Genomic DNA, 16,992 nt, shown 5'->3' with positions numbered 1-16,992 from the left:
GGATTTATTGGAATTCGTAAAAGGTAAGTAATGCTATACCTTTTTCTAGATTTATTAATAAATTATAAAATATTTTTTATATTGAATATATATGATTTATGAATCTGATGCATAGTATTTTGAATTATCAAATATGTATTTTTTTCGATATGTAAAATGATTTATGATCAATCATATTGAATTTGATATGCATTGTCCAATGGATTTTAATATTGCATGATTTATGAACTTTTCAAATTAGAATATAAAAATTATGATTTGATTTGAGATGAATTTTGACTCGCAGCTTGACTATGTATCAAACTTTATCAGTGAGGGTTAAATATTGCTATTTTGATATCCTGTCAGTGGAGGTTAAATGTTAGTACTTCGATATTCTGCTAGTAGAAATTATATACTGATATTTTGATATCCTGCCAATGGAGATTATGCACTGATATTTTGATATCCTATCAGTGAAGATTGTATGCTGGTATTTTGATATCCTATTAGTGAAGGTTGTACGCTGGTATTTCAATATTCTATTAGTGGAGGTTATGTGCTAGTATTTCGATATCTTATCAGTGAGGATTGTGAGCTGATACTTTGATACTCTACTAGTGGGGGATATGTGCTGATACTTTGATTGAGTTCATGGCTGTCGAGATGAACATGATTTTTGAAAGAAATCAATTTGCAAATAAAAATAAATTTGCATGAATTTTATTTAATTAATGTTGTATATTTGAATTGATGCACCTTATATTTTTATTTTTAGTATATTATTATTGCTAAATTTATCTAGCTAAAGTGTACATTGCTTACTAGACAGTTTATCTCATTACTCTAAATCTTACTATTTTTATAGATTTAGAGGACTAGCTTGACTCAAGATTTTGATATAGGAGAGTGAATTAGAAGCAGAATTTGATATCTTTATTTAGATTAGGATTTATTGATAGTAATGTAAGAACATAGAATTTTAGTTGTAAGATATTTGATTTTGTTAACTGAATTAGAGTTGAACACTAATTATTGGAATCTTATTCTATTATTGTCTTATGATATTGTGATGAGATGCCTTACATGCTTATTGATATCATGATGAGATGTTTTGTATGCTTATGGAGAGAATTCTTTATGATTATGCAACGGTAGCTATGATCCTTAGACCTGCAATCTCGGATCGAGGGTGTGATAGAGTTACCTCATCATTCGATAAATGTATAAATTTCTCAACATGCAAAGGATTAGTAGATGTAGATCCATCAGATATCTCAACCATTTCTTATCCTTCACTGCACTCTTCTAAATTCCCAACATCAAATTCAAAGGCATCTCTAAAAAAAATTCCTCACATCATCTTCTCCTATAAGGTTTTCTTGCACATTACTAGACTTAAAATCAGAGGTGTGTTCTATATAAGAAGGTTGATTATATGAAGATGGCAACATAAACTATTTATAAAATATCCACTTAGTATAACTCTTTATAAAATCATTCTACACCAAATATTCTTCAATAATTTTTGGAGCAAGCAAAGAATAATTTGTCACTCATAAATGCTTTCTCAACAGCAAATTTAATGAAATTATGAACTCTATCCAAATAACCTTTGCGAGACCTTGCTTTATTTATCTAACTTTTGTTCATTGTATGAGAATATTAATTGAAACAACACTTATCTAATAAATTAAAATAAATTAAATATTTAATGTTGTATTCACTATAAATTAATATTGAACTTCAAGGATCTAAAAATTAAAATTGGAAGTGTAATCAACAATATTATAGATTAGTCTATGTTGAACCATATTGACATGTTTACATTTTATTTTTAAAATAAGCCAGATCTAATGAAGGGAGGCCACCATTTTTTAGGGCTCATAAAACAAAAGCTACCATTGAATATTTTGATCAGGTTTTGGACACCAATCAAGACAAAACCACCATAATTTAGTAATGAAAAATTATAATATAATACAAAGTTAATGGCGGCAATGAATCAGCATATATAGTCTGACTTTACTTGTCATCAGTTAACTAGCATTTATAGATGGCAATAGAGAGAAATAAAGATAAGGGTATAGTAGAATGGAGAAGGTTTAGAGAACATTGCAAGTCTAGGTCCCTCTGTATGTCATACATGAACTATATCACCAAAACCTCACCATTTTGAACCACTATAAAGAAAGATGATTACCTACAACCAATGCTGGCAATACAAACATGCGACTTAGGAAAAAATAGGCGTACCAACATGGCTTATGAATCAATATTATGGAGTTATGAAAAAATATGTGGCATTAAACACCACAAAGCATCATCTTAGCATAATATTGGTTTATTGTTTGCATAAATAATAGATCCCAAGAGATGGCCTTAGATGATCTATATAAGTTGTCCAAAAGCATAAAATATATAGATTAGGAAGCTGAAGTCCATCTAAGAAAATATACAAAATATAAAATCCTAGCAATCAATTTGGGCAGATATAATTAAGGAATAAAAAAAGATTTTAGATGCCATTAACGGATCTAGAATCAATCTAGAGGACTTCAAAATTAACAAAAAAAAAAAAAACCAGGCTATCTATTCAATATTGATCCATGCTTGAAGAATCAATAGAGGTCGAAAAACATAACTTGCTCAAAATCAATTGAAACCCTAGTGAAGAAATGGTAGGAGGAGGAGGAGGAGGTGATGACCTTTGCCTTTCAATCAAAACCCTAGTGCAAAAAGGATAGGAGGAGATGAGGAGGAGCTGGTGGTCTGAAAAGGGAGGAGGAGAAAGGCTTTCAAAGTTGGTCAACAAGGGCATAGGGTTAAAACTTGGAGAGGCAATGAACAAAATAGTGCTAAGAGTGAGAAAGAGTGTGAGAGTGAAAACTATTGAGCGACAATTTTCACCTGACAACACCCAAAAGTGTAGTTTACTGAAAAAACTTTAGGACACTTAAAATCAAGCATCAAAGATTTCTAAATAGGCAATGCAAAGATATATCACCAATTAGCTGTCAAGCTAGCTTGCAATAAGAATAATTTACCATCTTGTAATTCTTCAACATTTTTAGATAGCGTCATGATATTTTGTCATGCTAAAAGATTTTCCTATGGTTCCAAGAAGCATCGGCAAGTTAAAGTTGTGAAAGTTCTTTTTCATATAGCACACTTTACGCTAAAATAGATTAAATCGACAACTATTTTTTATAGTTGTCAAAGTTCATTCCATATTATTTTCAATCACATTATGTTCTCCTCCAACAATAGGATATTTAAAGGCTTAAAAGAATTCAGACTCATTTTTCTGTTTTTGTTTGTGGCTGGGATCTATAATTAGTGGTTGAGTGAGATCTTGAGAAATCAATAATCTCTTTTTATTTTTTAGGGGAATTGGAATCTGAGAGGGGAGACAAATCCCTAAGTAACTCTATTTTGGGGTATCTGTCTTACATTCATCTTTATCAAAATCCTCCATTTCTTATTTATAAATCGCAGCATCTTAAGATTAACAAAATATTCATGGCTATCCATTTATGATTAATGATTTATGTCACAAATTGACATAAAAAGTATCAATTAATATCTAAATTATCTAACTTTATTAAGAAATTGATACTTGTTATTATATTTTGTAGAAGAAGAGATCATCAATAGAAAGAACAAGGAAAGAGGATTCCAATGGCGCAAATTTTATGCAAAACGGAGTTAAATTGACCCAGAAATTGAAGAATGAAGAAAGAAGACTCAATTGGGTCAAATCCGAGTCAAATCAGATCAAAATTGATCAAAAATCAACTGATTTGGTGATTTGGTTAGCCGTCTGGTCTACAGCAACAGGCACATGGACCATGGACCCATCGGCGCACCATAAACCCTCCTAACAATCCTCTAAAACCTCTTAGTCCCACATCTAAAGTTTTGAAAACCTTATAACCCCCAAATGCCTATAAAAAGCCCCAAAGGCCCTTGTTTTATGTATTCTTCCTTCCGATCAAGCTTGTAACCCTAGATAGTGGGGTTTTTAGCTCTCTTCTCAAGCCTCGAGCTTTGAGATTTTTGTAATAAATTTTTTTTATATAAAATCTTATTTTTATGCAATTTCATCTCTTTACATTATGCAATTTATTTTTCTTGCAATTAGGATAGTTTAATTTATGCAATTTAATTTTATGCAATTAGGTTAGTTTAAATTATGCAGTTTAAATTTATGCAATTAGGATAGTTTAATTTATGAAATTAGGATAGTTTATTTTTCTATATTTAAATTTTGCAAGTAGATTTAGATCATGTCTAGCTAAGCATCCCTTCTAGGGTTTGCGATGAAGCTAGATCATGAGTAGGGATTTTACATAGGGTTATTTCTTTTTCTTAGGGTTTCTTTTTCTTCCTCTTTTGCCAAGAATTTTTGATGAACTACAGTTGGGTCAGAGTCCCTTCATAGTTCATACTTGATTCAGTGCATAGGAAGAGAAAATCCTAAGGGATCCTAGTTACTACTCCCCTGTAAAGAATCTTGATGGGTTATCGTTGGGCCTTAGTCCCTTCATAATCTATGCTTGGAAAAGACAAGAGGAGTAGTCGTTAGGATCAATAAGAAAAATTTTAGGTAGAATTCCCTAATCTAGATCTAGTGGATTCAAAAACCCTAGATCCTTAGTCTTATTATCTTTAGCAAACAACTTTCGACTTTCGATTTTTGTTAAAGCTCGCTTGAGCATAGATTTGAAAATCGTTTTTAAACCAAGTCTCTGTGGGATCGACCCGTACTCGCTGGTCGTGCTACTCTGCACACCGTGCGCTTGCGGTTTTATTTACAAATTTTAAGATTTGCACATCAAGTTTTTGGCGCCGTTGCCGGGGATTTGGCATTTTAAATTATTTTCAAATATTTGTTCTTCGTGCTTTATAACTCTCTTTCTTTTTTCTTTAGGTTTCTATATTTAGTTGGTGATTGCTGGAAAACTCAGGTATGCTTCTAATTTCTCTTTTATTATTTTTAGTTAATTACTTTTGCTTTTAGACCTAATCATTTGAATTTACTTAATCACAAAAAAAAAAAAAAAAACAAAAGACATTTCATAATCGTGAAGTAAAATATCAAAATTAAAAAAAAAATTCTAAATTAAAATCTTTTACATTCTTGGTCATCTTGTTTATTTGCATTTGCATTTTCATAATTAATCTAAGGGCATCAACCCATTAACAAGATAAGGTGGGGATTTCATTACCCTTCCTTAGCCCAAAAACCATCTTCATCATATTGCATTACCTAGACCTTTAATCTTAAAATCAATTAGACGTCAACCTTAAAGAATTCGAGCTTAATAGGACAAGGAACCCTAAGAGTTCTACCAAGTTTGAGTTGTTTGATTAGTTGGTGTCTAGGCAAGTCTCTGAGGGTGGTTTGTTAAATTGGTTCAGTTGCTGGCCTGGCCAACTCGTTTGGTGTCTAGAAAGGCAACGATGAGTGAACCTCCCACCTCTTATACTTACCTGGCTAACTAGTTGATCAATCTCCACTTGGAAGGCTTGAAGGATCATCTTGGAACAGTTAGGAGCTGTCTAGATTTAGGTTAACCCTAGGATAGATTGAGTTTAATTTATTGATTCACTTGTTTGAAAAAAAAAATTAAATTTAAATTAATTTGATTACTTTTCTTTAGATTTAGGACTCCTTAGGATCTTCTCTTTAGAACTTTTTCTCTTTTCTTTCTTTTCTTTATACATAAAAATTTTATAAAAAAAAAAAATTGTATAAACATCGAGAACCGTACACCTCGTGTGTGGAGAAGAGTGTCGGGTCATCTAGTTAGAATTGAGTCAATTCCTGTTGTTCCAATGGCTGAACCAATCCAACCCATGACCCTTAAGGATTTGTGTTATCCAGTTGGCTCCATCCAACCATCTTGTATCAGGTTGCCACAACCCACAGCTAACAATTTTGAAATCAAACCTCAAATCATAAATATGCTTCCAAAATTCACAGGATTAGAGGATGCTTATATATTTATTAGAGAATTTGAGGAGGTATGTGCAACCATGAAACTGCAATTAACAGAGGATGAGGTCAAACTTAGATTAATCAACTTTGCCCTTAAGGACAATGCTAAGAAGTGGCTTTATAGTCTGCCAAACTATTCTGTCACTACCTGGGAGGGCTTTGTGAGAACATTTTTAAAAAAATATTTTCTCCATCATAAAACAGCTAGGATTAGGAATGAAATAAATCAATTTTACCAACTAGCTGGTGAATCATTTTGGAAGTACTTTGATCGTTTCAAGAATCTTTTGACCCAATGCCCACACCATGGAATAGAAACTTGGAGACTATGCCAGATCATCTATGAGGGGTTAGATTCAAACTCAAGAACCATGCTAGAGTCCATGTGCCAAGGCCAATTTATGGACAAAGAAACTACTGAAGCTTGGCAATTCTTAGAAGACCTAGCCGAGAAAAATTTACAGTGGGAAACAACTAGGGAACCTGATAAAGCTACACCTTCAAGAGGAGGAATGCATCAAATTCAACCAACCCTAGCATCAGAGGCCAAGATTGCAACCTTAACACGTAGATTGGAAGCCTTAGAATTACAGAGACCAGCCAATGTAAATCAAATATCTGCACCTATGTGTAAAGGGTGCAATGCACCAGACCATGTCTTAGAAGAATGTTCCTACTCGAATGAGTGTGCACAGGTGAATGCCACCTATCAAGGACCATTGAACAATCCTTATGCACCCACATATAACCCAGGTTGGAGGAATCACCCGAATTTCTCATGGTCCCAGAATCCTAATGTAGGCAATCTAAATTTCAATCAGCAAAATCTAAGGTCCAACCCAGTAATGAACAACCCGCCAGGCTTCCATGATAATGACAAGAAAATTACCTCTTTAGAGAAAAGCCTAGAAGCCATGATGAAGACACATACCAGCTTTATGCAAACCACGGGTCAACTCATAAATAATAACACCCAAGCTATAGCCCGTCTAGAAATGCAAGTAAGTCAGCTGGCTTCGACCATTAGTGAACGAGAACATGGTAGGTTACCTAGCCAACCTGAGCCAAATCCTAGGAACCAAAATGGTCCACGACCCCAACAAGGAAACCAAGTTAATGGTGTAAATGCCATTCATACCTTAAGATCAGGAAAACAAATAGACAATAAGGTAGTTGCACTTGATGATATAGATGACTCATCTGCCGAGTCATCTTCTAAAACTACTACCTTTCAACCTCAAGCATCAGAAACTGAAAATTCATCTAGTCCAGTACTTAAAAGTCCTAGAGCTCCTTTTCCAAACAGACTGAAATCCAATAAATCTGAATATTTAGACAAAATTTTAGAGGTATTTAAACAAGTCCAAGTTAATATACTTCTTTTAGATATAATCCATCAGGTTCCAACTTATGCCAAATTTTTAAAAGATCTTTGCACTAGGAAAAGGACCACTAATGTACCAAAGAAAGCATTTTTGGCTGCAAGTGTCAGTTCATACCTATCTAGCCATGTGCCAATTAAATATAAGGACCCTGGAGCTCCAACAATTTCTTGTGTTATTGGAGAAACCAATATAAAAAAGGCCTTGCTAGATCTAGGAGCTAGTGTGAATATCCTTCCATATTCGGTGTATGAACAACTAGGATTAGAAAAACTTCAACCTACTGGGATCACATTACAGTTAGCCGATAGATCTCTCAGGATCCCTAAGGGAATGGTCGAGGATGTTCTGATAAAGGTTGAAAATTTTATTTTCCCTGTAGATTTTATTATTTTAGAGACTGAGCCAGTTGCGAATCCTAAAGGACATATACCTGTCATTTTAGGAAGACCATTCTTAGCTACGGCCAATGCTGAAATCAATTGTCGAAATGATCTAATGAAGTTATCCTTTGGGAATATGACCATTGAGCTTAATGTTTTTAACTTAGAACAGGAATCCTCTTCTCATGCTGATGTCAATGTAGTCCAAGATGGTATTTATGAATCCATTGACATTAGTGATGATGAAGTCGACCTAGAGTCTAACCCCTGGTTAATCCATGAGTCTGAGGATGTCAATGAAATACTTAAAGAAAATCAGATTAATCAGGAATCGACACTTCCTACTGAACCAATCATTGAGATGGTGAACTCATCACCTAAACCATCGATAGAGGAAGCACCCATTTTAGAACTGAAGCCCCTCCCAGAACATCTCAAGTATGCATATCTAGGACCCAAAGAAATTTGCCTGTAATTATTGCATCAGACCTAGATCCCAAGCAAGAGGAGGAGTTATTGTCAGTTCTAAAAGCAAATCAAGAGGCAATAGGTTGGACCATAGCAGATATCAAAGGAATAAGCCCTTCTATAGTTCAACATAGAATATACTTAGAGGAAGAGGCTAAACCAACAAGAGAAGCCCAAAGAAGGCTTAATCCAGTTATGAAGGATGTAGTTAAAAAGGAGATTCTGAAACTCCTAGATAGTGGAATAATTTATCCTATTTCTGATAGCTCTTGGGTAAGCCCAGTTCAAGTAGTACCCAAGAAATCTGGGGTAACAGTGGTCCAAAATGATGCAAACAAACTTATCCCAACTAGGACCCAAACGGGATGGAGGGTCTGTATAGACTATAGAAAGTTGAATGCTGCGACAAGGAAAGATCACTTTCCTTTGCCATTTATTGATCAAATGTTGGAAAGACTAGCCGGACAAGAGTTTTACTGTTTTCTTGATGGATACTCCGGTTACAACCAGATCCCCATAGCCGCTGAAGATCAAGAAAAGACTACATTCACCTGTCCATTTGGTACTTTTGCCTATAGACGAATGCCCTTTGGACTATGTAATGCACCGGCAACCTTCCAGAGATGCATGATCAGCATGTTTTCAGATATGATAGAACGATTTCTAGAAATTTTTATGGATGACTTTTCTATTTTTGGCCTAACCTTCTCCGAGTGTCTGAATCACCTGCAATTAGTTCTAGAACGATGTAAGGAGAAGCACTTAGTTCTCAACTGAGAAAAATGTCAGTTTATGGTCAAACAGGGAATAGTTCTTGGTCATGTCATTTCTAAAAAGGGGATTGAAGTGGACAAGGCCAAAATAGATCTAATTGCAAGTCTTCCACCACCTAAATCTGTGAAAGAAATACGTTCATTTTTAGGTCATGCTGGATTCTATAGAAGGTTTATTGCCAACTTTAGCAAAGTAGCACGTCCACTGACTAATCTTTTGGCAAAGGATACCAAATTTGAATTTACTCATGAGTGCTTGGAATCCTTTGAATTTCTAAAAAATGCACTTGTATCAGCTCCAATCATTCATCCTCCTGTCTGGTCTGAACCATTTGAATTAATATGTGATGCGTCCGATCATGTTGTGGGCGCAATCTTAGGTCAACGAATAAATAAGCTGCCTAGAGTGATATATTATGCAAGTAAAACCTTAAATGATGCGCAGCTTAACTACACCACAACTGAGGGAGTTCCTTGCCGTTGTCTTTGCTTTAGAGAAATTTAGATCTTATTTGGTTGGGACCCACACCATTGTTTACACCGATCACTCAGCCATTAGACATCTCCTAGCAAAGAAGGATGCCAAGGCACGTTTAATCAGATGGATTTTGCTCCTTCAAGAATTTGATCTAGAAATTAGGGACAAGAAAGGCACTGAGAACGTTGTAGCAGATCATTTGTCCCGAATTCCAGTCGCACCATCTAGTGAACCACCCATCAATGAATCTTTCCCAGATGAGCAACTCATGTCTGTGTCTACTGAACCTTGGTTTGCTGATATTGTAAATTATTTAGCCATAGGTAAGATACCTTCTCATTGGACTAAGCAGGATAAATATAAATTCTTTGTCCAAGTGAAGTATTTCATTTGGGATGATCCTTATCTTTTTAAACAATGTCCTGATCAAATTATTAGAAGGTGTATCCCAGATAACGAAGTCATGAATATTTTATCTTTTTGTCATGATCAAGCATGTGGGGTCACTTCGCGTCTAAGAAAACTGCTGCTAAGGTTCTCCAATGTGTTTTTATTGGCCCAATTTGTTTAAGGATGCTCATGAATATTGTAAAAGTTGTGCTCAATGTCAGAAAATGGGTCGAATCACCAAGCGACACATGATGCCACTCAACCCAATCTTGGTAGTTGAAGTTTTTGATGTTTGGGGAATCGATTTCATGGGACCATTTCCAAATTCCTTTGGAAATAAATATATTCTAGTAGCAGTTGATTATATTTCAAAGTGGGTAGAAGCAATTGCATGTAGAACACCCGATAGCAAAATGGTCATTAAGTTTCTTAAAGAAAATATTCTCTTCCGTTTGGTATTCCTAGGGCAATCATTAGTGATCGGGAACCCATTTTTGTAACCGACCTTTTGCAACATTGATGAAAAAGTATAATGTCACCCACAAATTGCCACACCATATCATCCTCAAACTAGTGGACAAGTTGAAGTGTCAAACCGACAAATCAAACAAATCCTGGAAAAAACTGTTAGTGCCAATAGAAAGGATTGGTCTTTGAAATTAATTGATGCACTTTGGGCATACCGAACCGCTTTCAAGACCAATCTAGGAATGTCTCCTTATAGGATTGTGTTTGGTAAACCATGTCACTTGCCTATTGAGATAGAACACAAAGCCATGTGGGCCATCAAACAACTAAATACAAATTTGAACGACGCTGGAAACCATAGAAAGCTTCAGTTGAATGAATTAGAAGAACTTAGAAATGAAGCCTATGAAAATGCAAAGATATACAAGGAACGAACCAAAGCATTTCATGATCAATCAATTATGAGAAAAACTTTAATATCGGACAAAAGGTACTCTTATATAACTCTAGATTACATCTGTTTCCAGGAAAGCTTAGGTCTAGATGGACAGGACCATTTTTAGTAAAGGAAGTCTTTTCACATGGAGCTGTTGAGATTGAAAACCCAAGTAATGGTGTTATCTTTAAAGTTAATGGTCAACGATTAAAACCATTCTTGGAATTACCTGTCAAGACTATTGAAGATGCCATGGTTCTTTATGAACCAACTTATTCTGATTAAGTTGCTTCGAGGTTTGGTCTGGCTGAAGACATAAAACTTAGCGCTTCTGGGAGGCAACCCAGCTTATTTAATTTCTAATGCTTTCTTTGTTTTCAGTTTGCTTAGGACAAATAAATTAGATAAACTCCATTGGGGACAATGTCAGTCAAGTTGGGGGGAGAGCTTGAACAAAATCAGGTGTTATCATTTCCTTTTCCTTCCACTATGAGTTATTCTTGCATTTAATATATTATTTTTTTATAAAATCTTATTTTATAAAAAATAAATAAAATAAATTAATCTAGAAAAGAAATAAGAGTAAGTTAGAAAGTATTTGCTAATGTAGTGAGTCACGGAGAAGATTAGCTGGTTAGACTCTTGGTGGCTTAGGTCATTTAAAGACTATTAGCACTTCCAATTGCACATGCACACTAACAAGGTAAAGTAGGTGTTAATTGTAAGGTCAATTAAGGATTTGAGTATTATTTAAATTAGATAATTTTTCTACACCCCAATTGAAGAAATTTGAATTTAAGGAAAGAGCTACCTGCCTGAAATAAAATGCAAAACACAGAGTAAATTGGATTGCCCTAAGCCTAGTAATCGGGTCTCTTCACCTAAGTCAAGTGTTGAGATTCGCATCAAACGGTGGTGGGAAGGCCAGGATGCTCAGCAAAAAAAAAAAAAAAAAAAAAACGGTGTGAAAGCTACCTTAGTTCTTTGTTTAATCTGGGGTGTATAGAAAATTAATCAAACTAAGTTATGAAAAATGATATAATTGGCCTGTACAAGTTAATATTGAAATACTAAGTTAGTTATCACTCACACAAGTGCTATAAAACTTTAAGTGTACTCTAAGAAAGCTTCTAAGTAGACTGACTACCGATTCTAATTCGAAGCTCATTACTTAGTAATACTAGAAAACTTCTTGAATTTCGATCTTAAATTAATTTGCAAAGGAAGGATCTTTTTGAATTATGATCTTATTTTGGTACATTGCTAAGGGACTAGCAATGATTAAGTTGGGGGGTGTGATTTATGTCACAAATTGACATAAAAAGTATCAATTAATATCTAAATTATCTAACTTTATTAAGAAATTGATACTTGTTATTATATTTTGCAGAAGAAGAGATCATCAATAGAAAGAACAAGGAAAGAGGATTCCAACGGCGTAAATTTTATGCAAAACGGAGTTAAATTGACCCAGAATTGAAGAATGAAGAAAGAAGACTCAATTGGGTCAAACCCGAGTCAAATCAGATCAAAATTGATCAAAAATCAACTGATTTGGTGATCTGGTTAGCCGCCTGGTCCACAGCAACAGGCCATGGACCATGGACCCATCGGCGCACCATAAACCCCCCTAACAACCCTCTAAAACCTCTTAGTCCCACATCTAAAGTTTTGAAAACCTTATAACCCCCAAATGCCTATAAAAAGCCCCCAAAGGCCCTTGTTTTATGTATTCTTCCTTCCGATCAAGCTTGTAACCCTAGATAGTGGGGTTTTTAGCTCTCTTCTCAAGCCTCGAGCTTTGAGATTTTTGTAATAAATTTTTTTTATATAAAATCTTATTTTTATGCAATTTCATCTCTTTACATTATGCAATTTATTTTTCTTGCAATTAGGATAGTTTAATTTATGCAATTTAATTTTATGCAATTAGGTTAGTTTAAATTATGCAGTTTAAATTTATGCAATTAGGATAGTTTAATTTATGAAATTAGGGTAGTTTATTTTTCTGTATTTAAATTTTGCAAGTAGATTTAGATCATGTCTAGCTAAGCATCCCTTCTAGGGTTTGCGATGAAGCTAGATCATGAGTAGGGATTTTACATAGGGTTCTTTCTTTTTCTTAGGGTTTCTTTTTCTTCCTCTTTTGCCAAGAATTTTTGATGAACTACAGTTGGGTCAGAGTCCCTTCATAGTTCATGCTTGATTCAGTGCATAGGAGGAGAAAATCCTAAGGGATCCTAGTTACTACTCCCCTGTAAAGAATCTTGATGGGTTATCGTTGGGCCTTAGTCCTTCATAATCTATGCTTGGAAAAGACAAGAGGAGTAGTCGTTAGGATCAATAAGAAAAATTCTAGGTAGAATTCCTAATCTAGATCTAGTGGATTCAAAAACCCTAGATCCTTAGTCTTATTGTCTTTAGCAAACAACTTTCGACTTTCGATTTTTGTTAAAGCTCGCTTGAGCATAGATTTGAAAATCGTTTTTAAACCAAGTCTCTGTGGGATCGACCCGTACTCGCTGGTCGTGCTACTCTGCACACCGTGCGCTTGCGGTTTTATTTACAAATTTTAAGATTTGCACATCAAGTTTTTGGCGCCGTTGCCGGGGATTTGGCATTTTAAATTATTTTCAAATATTTGTTCTTCGTGCTTTATAACTCTCTTTCTTTTTTCTTTAGGTTTCTATATTTAGTTGGTGATTGCTGGAAAACTCAGGTACGCTTCTAATTTCTCTTTTATTATTTTTAGTTAATTACTTTTGCTTTTAGACCTAATCATTTGAATTTACTTAATCAAAAAAAAAAAAAAAAAAAAAACAAAACAAAAGACATTTCATAATCGTGAAGTAAAATATCAAAATAAAAAAAAAAATTCTAAATTAAAATCTTTTACATTCTTGGTCATCTTGTTTATTTGCATTTGCATTTTCATAATTAATCTAAGGGCATCAACCCATTAACAAGATAAGGTGGGGATTTCATTACCCTTCCTTAGCCCAAAAACCATCTCCATCATATTGCATTACCTAGACCTTTAATCTTAAAATCAATTAGACGTCAACCTTAAGGAATTCGAGCTCAATAGGACAAGAACCCTAAGAGTTCTACCAAGTTTGAGTTGTTTGATTAGTTGGTGTCTAGGCAAGTCCCTGAGGGTGGTTTGTTAAATTGGTTCAGTTGCTGGCCTGGCCAACTCGTTTGGTGTCTAGAAAGGCAACGATGAGTGAACCTCCCACCTCTTATACTTACCTGGCTAACTAGTTGATCAATCTCCACTTGGAAGGCTTGAAGGTCATCTTGGAACAGTTAGGAGCTGTCTAGATTTAGGTTAACCCTAGGATAGATTGAGTTTAATTTATTGATTCACTTGTTTGAAAAAAAAAAATTTAAATTTAAATTAATTTGTTACTTTTTTTAGATTTAGGACTCCTTAGGATCTTCTCTTTAGAATTTTTCTTTTCTTCTTTTCTTATACATAAAAATTTTATAAAAAAAAAAATTGTATAAACATCGAGAACCGTACACCTCGTGTGTGGAGAAGAGTGTCGGGTCGTCTAGTTAGAATTGAGTCAATTCCTGTTGTTCCAATGGCTGAACCAATCCAACCCATGACCCTTAAGGATTTGTGTTATCCAGTTGGCTCCATCCAACCATCTTGTATCAGGTTGCCACAACCCACAGCTAACAATTTTGAAATCAAACCTCAAATCATAAATATGCTTCCAAAATTCACAGGATTAGAGGATGCTTATATATTTATTAGAGAATTTGAGGAGGTATGTGCAACCATGAAACTGCAATTAACAGAGGATGAGGTCAAACTTAGATTAATCAACTTTGCCCTTAAGGACAATGCTAAGAAGTGGCTTTATAGTCTGCCAAACTATTCTGTCACTACCTGGGAGGGCTTTGTGAGAACATTTTTAAAAAAATATTTTTCCATCATAAAACAGCTAGGATTAGGAATGAAATAAATCAATTTTACCAACTAGCTGGTGAATCATTTTGGAAGTACTTTGATCGTTTCAAGAATCTTTTGACCCAATGCCCACACCATGGAATAGAAACTTGGAGACTATGCCAGATCATCTATGAGGGGTTAGATTCAAACTCAAGAACCATGCTAGAGTCCATGTGCCAAGGCCAATTTATGGACAAAGAAACTACTGAAGCTTGGCAATTCTTAGAAGACCTAGCCGAGAAAAATTTACAGTGGGAAACAACTAGGGAACCTGATAAAGCTACACCTTCAAGAGGAGGAATGCATCAAATTCAACCAACCCTAGCATCAGAGGCCAAGATTGCAACCTTAACACGTAGATTGGAAGCCTTAGAATTACAGAGACCAGCCAATGTAAATCAAATATCTGCACCCATGTGTAAAGGGTGCAATGCACCAGACCATGTCTTAGAAGAATGTTCCTACTCGAATGAGTGTGCACAGGTGAATGCCACCTATCAAGGACCATTGAACAATCCTTATGCACCCACATATAACCCAGGTTGGAGGAATCACCCGAATTTCTCATGGTCCAGAATCCTAATGTAGGAATCCAAATTTCAATCAGCAAAATCTAAGGTCCAACCAGTAATGAACAACCCGCCAGGCTTCCATGATAATGACAAGAAAATTACCTCTTTAGAGAAAAGCCTAGAAGCCATGATGAAACACATACCAGCTTTATGCAAACCACGGGTCAACTCATAAATAATAACACCCAAGCTATAGCCCGTCTGGAAATGCAAGTAAGTCAGCTGGCTTCGACCATTAGTGAACGAGAACATGGTAGGTTACCTAGCCAACCTGAGCCAAATCCTAGGAACCAAAATGGTCCACGACCCCAACAAGGAAACCAAGTTAATGGTGTAAATGCCATTCATACCTTAAGATCAGAAAACAAATAGACAATAAGGTAGTTGCACTTGATGATATAGATGACTCATCTGCCGAGTCACCTTCTAAAACTACTACCTTTCAACCTCAAGCACCAGAAACTGAAAATTCACCTAGTCCAGTACTTAAAAGTCCTAGAGCTCCTTTTCCAAACAGACTGAAATCCAATAAATCTGAACATTTAGACAAAATTTTAGAGGTATTTAAACAAGTCCAAGTTAATATTCCTCTTTTAGATATAATCCATCAGGTTCCAACTTATGCCAAATTTTTAAAAGATCTTTGCACTAGGAAAAGGACCACTAATGTACCAAAGAAAGCATTTTTGGCTGCAAGTGTCAGTTCATACCTATCTAGCCATGTGCCAATTAAATATAAGGACCCTGGAGCTCCAACAATTTCTTGTGTTATTGGAGAAACCAATATAAAAAAGGCCTTGCTAGATCTAGGAGCTAGTGTGAATATCCTTCCATATTCGGTGTATGAACAACTAGGATTAGAAAAACTTCAACCTACTGGGATCACATTACAGTTAGCCGATAGATCTCTCAGGATCCCTAAGGGAATGGTCGAGGATGTTCTGATAAAGGTTGAAAATTTCATTTTTCCTGTAGATTTTATTGTTTTAGAGACTGAGCCAGTTGCGAATCCTAAAGGACATATACCTGTCATTTTAGGAAGACCATTCTTAGCTACGGCCAATGCTGAAATCAATTGTCGAAATGGTCTAATGAAGTTATCCTTTGGGAATATGACCATTGAGCTTAATGTTTTTAACTTAGAACAGGAATCCTCTTCTCATGCTGATGTCAATGTAGTCCAAGATGGTATTTATGAATCCATTGACATTAGTGATGATGAAGTCGACCTAGAGTCTAACCCCTGGTTAATCCATGAGTCTGAGGATGTCAATGAAATACTTAAAGAAAATCAGATTAATCAGGAATCGACACTTCCTACTGAACCAATCATTGAGATGGTGAACTCATCACCTAAACCATCGATAGAGGAAGCACCCATTTTAGAACTGAAACCCCTCCCAGAACATCTCAAGTATGCATATCTAGGACCCAAAGAAACTTTGCCTGTAATTATTGCATCAGACCTAGATCCCAAGCAAGAGGAGGAGTTATGTCAGTTCTAAAAGCAAATCAAGAGCAATAGGTTGGACCATAGCAGATATCAAAGGAATAAGCCCTTCTATAGTTCAACATAGAATATACTTAGAGGAAGAGGCTAAACCAACAAGAGAAGCCCAAAGAAGGCTTAATCCAGTTATGAAGGATGTAGTTAAAAAGGAGATTCTGAAACTCCTAGATAGTGGAATAATTTAT

At 35.2% G+C, this 16,992-nt stretch overlaps 2 non-coding genes across 2 annotated transcripts; both read right to left on the bottom strand.

Annotated features, from left to right (window-relative positions):
* Positions 1-6,189: 6,189 nt before the first annotated feature.
* On the bottom strand, positions 6,190-6,296 carry LOC140856747 (small nucleolar RNA R71). The gene has a single exon (XR_012140350.1). It is a non-coding gene; the product is annotated as a small nucleolar RNA R71 (small nucleolar RNA).
* Positions 6,297-14,719: 8,423 nt separating this feature from the next.
* LOC140856746 (small nucleolar RNA R71) lies at positions 14,720-14,826 on the bottom strand. Its single transcript, XR_012140349.1, has one exon. It is a non-coding gene; the product is annotated as a small nucleolar RNA R71 (small nucleolar RNA).
* Positions 14,827-16,992: the final 2,166 nt, after the last annotated feature.

The sequence above is a fragment of the Elaeis guineensis genome, chromosome 3 (genome assembly GCF_000442705.2).
Source record: "Elaeis guineensis isolate ETL-2024a chromosome 3, EG11, whole genome shotgun sequence".
Taxonomy (NCBI): Eukaryota; Viridiplantae; Streptophyta; class Magnoliopsida; order Arecales; family Arecaceae; genus Elaeis; species Elaeis guineensis.
Note: the sequence above shows the minus strand (reverse complement) of the source record. Positions and strands in the feature narration are given on the sequence as shown.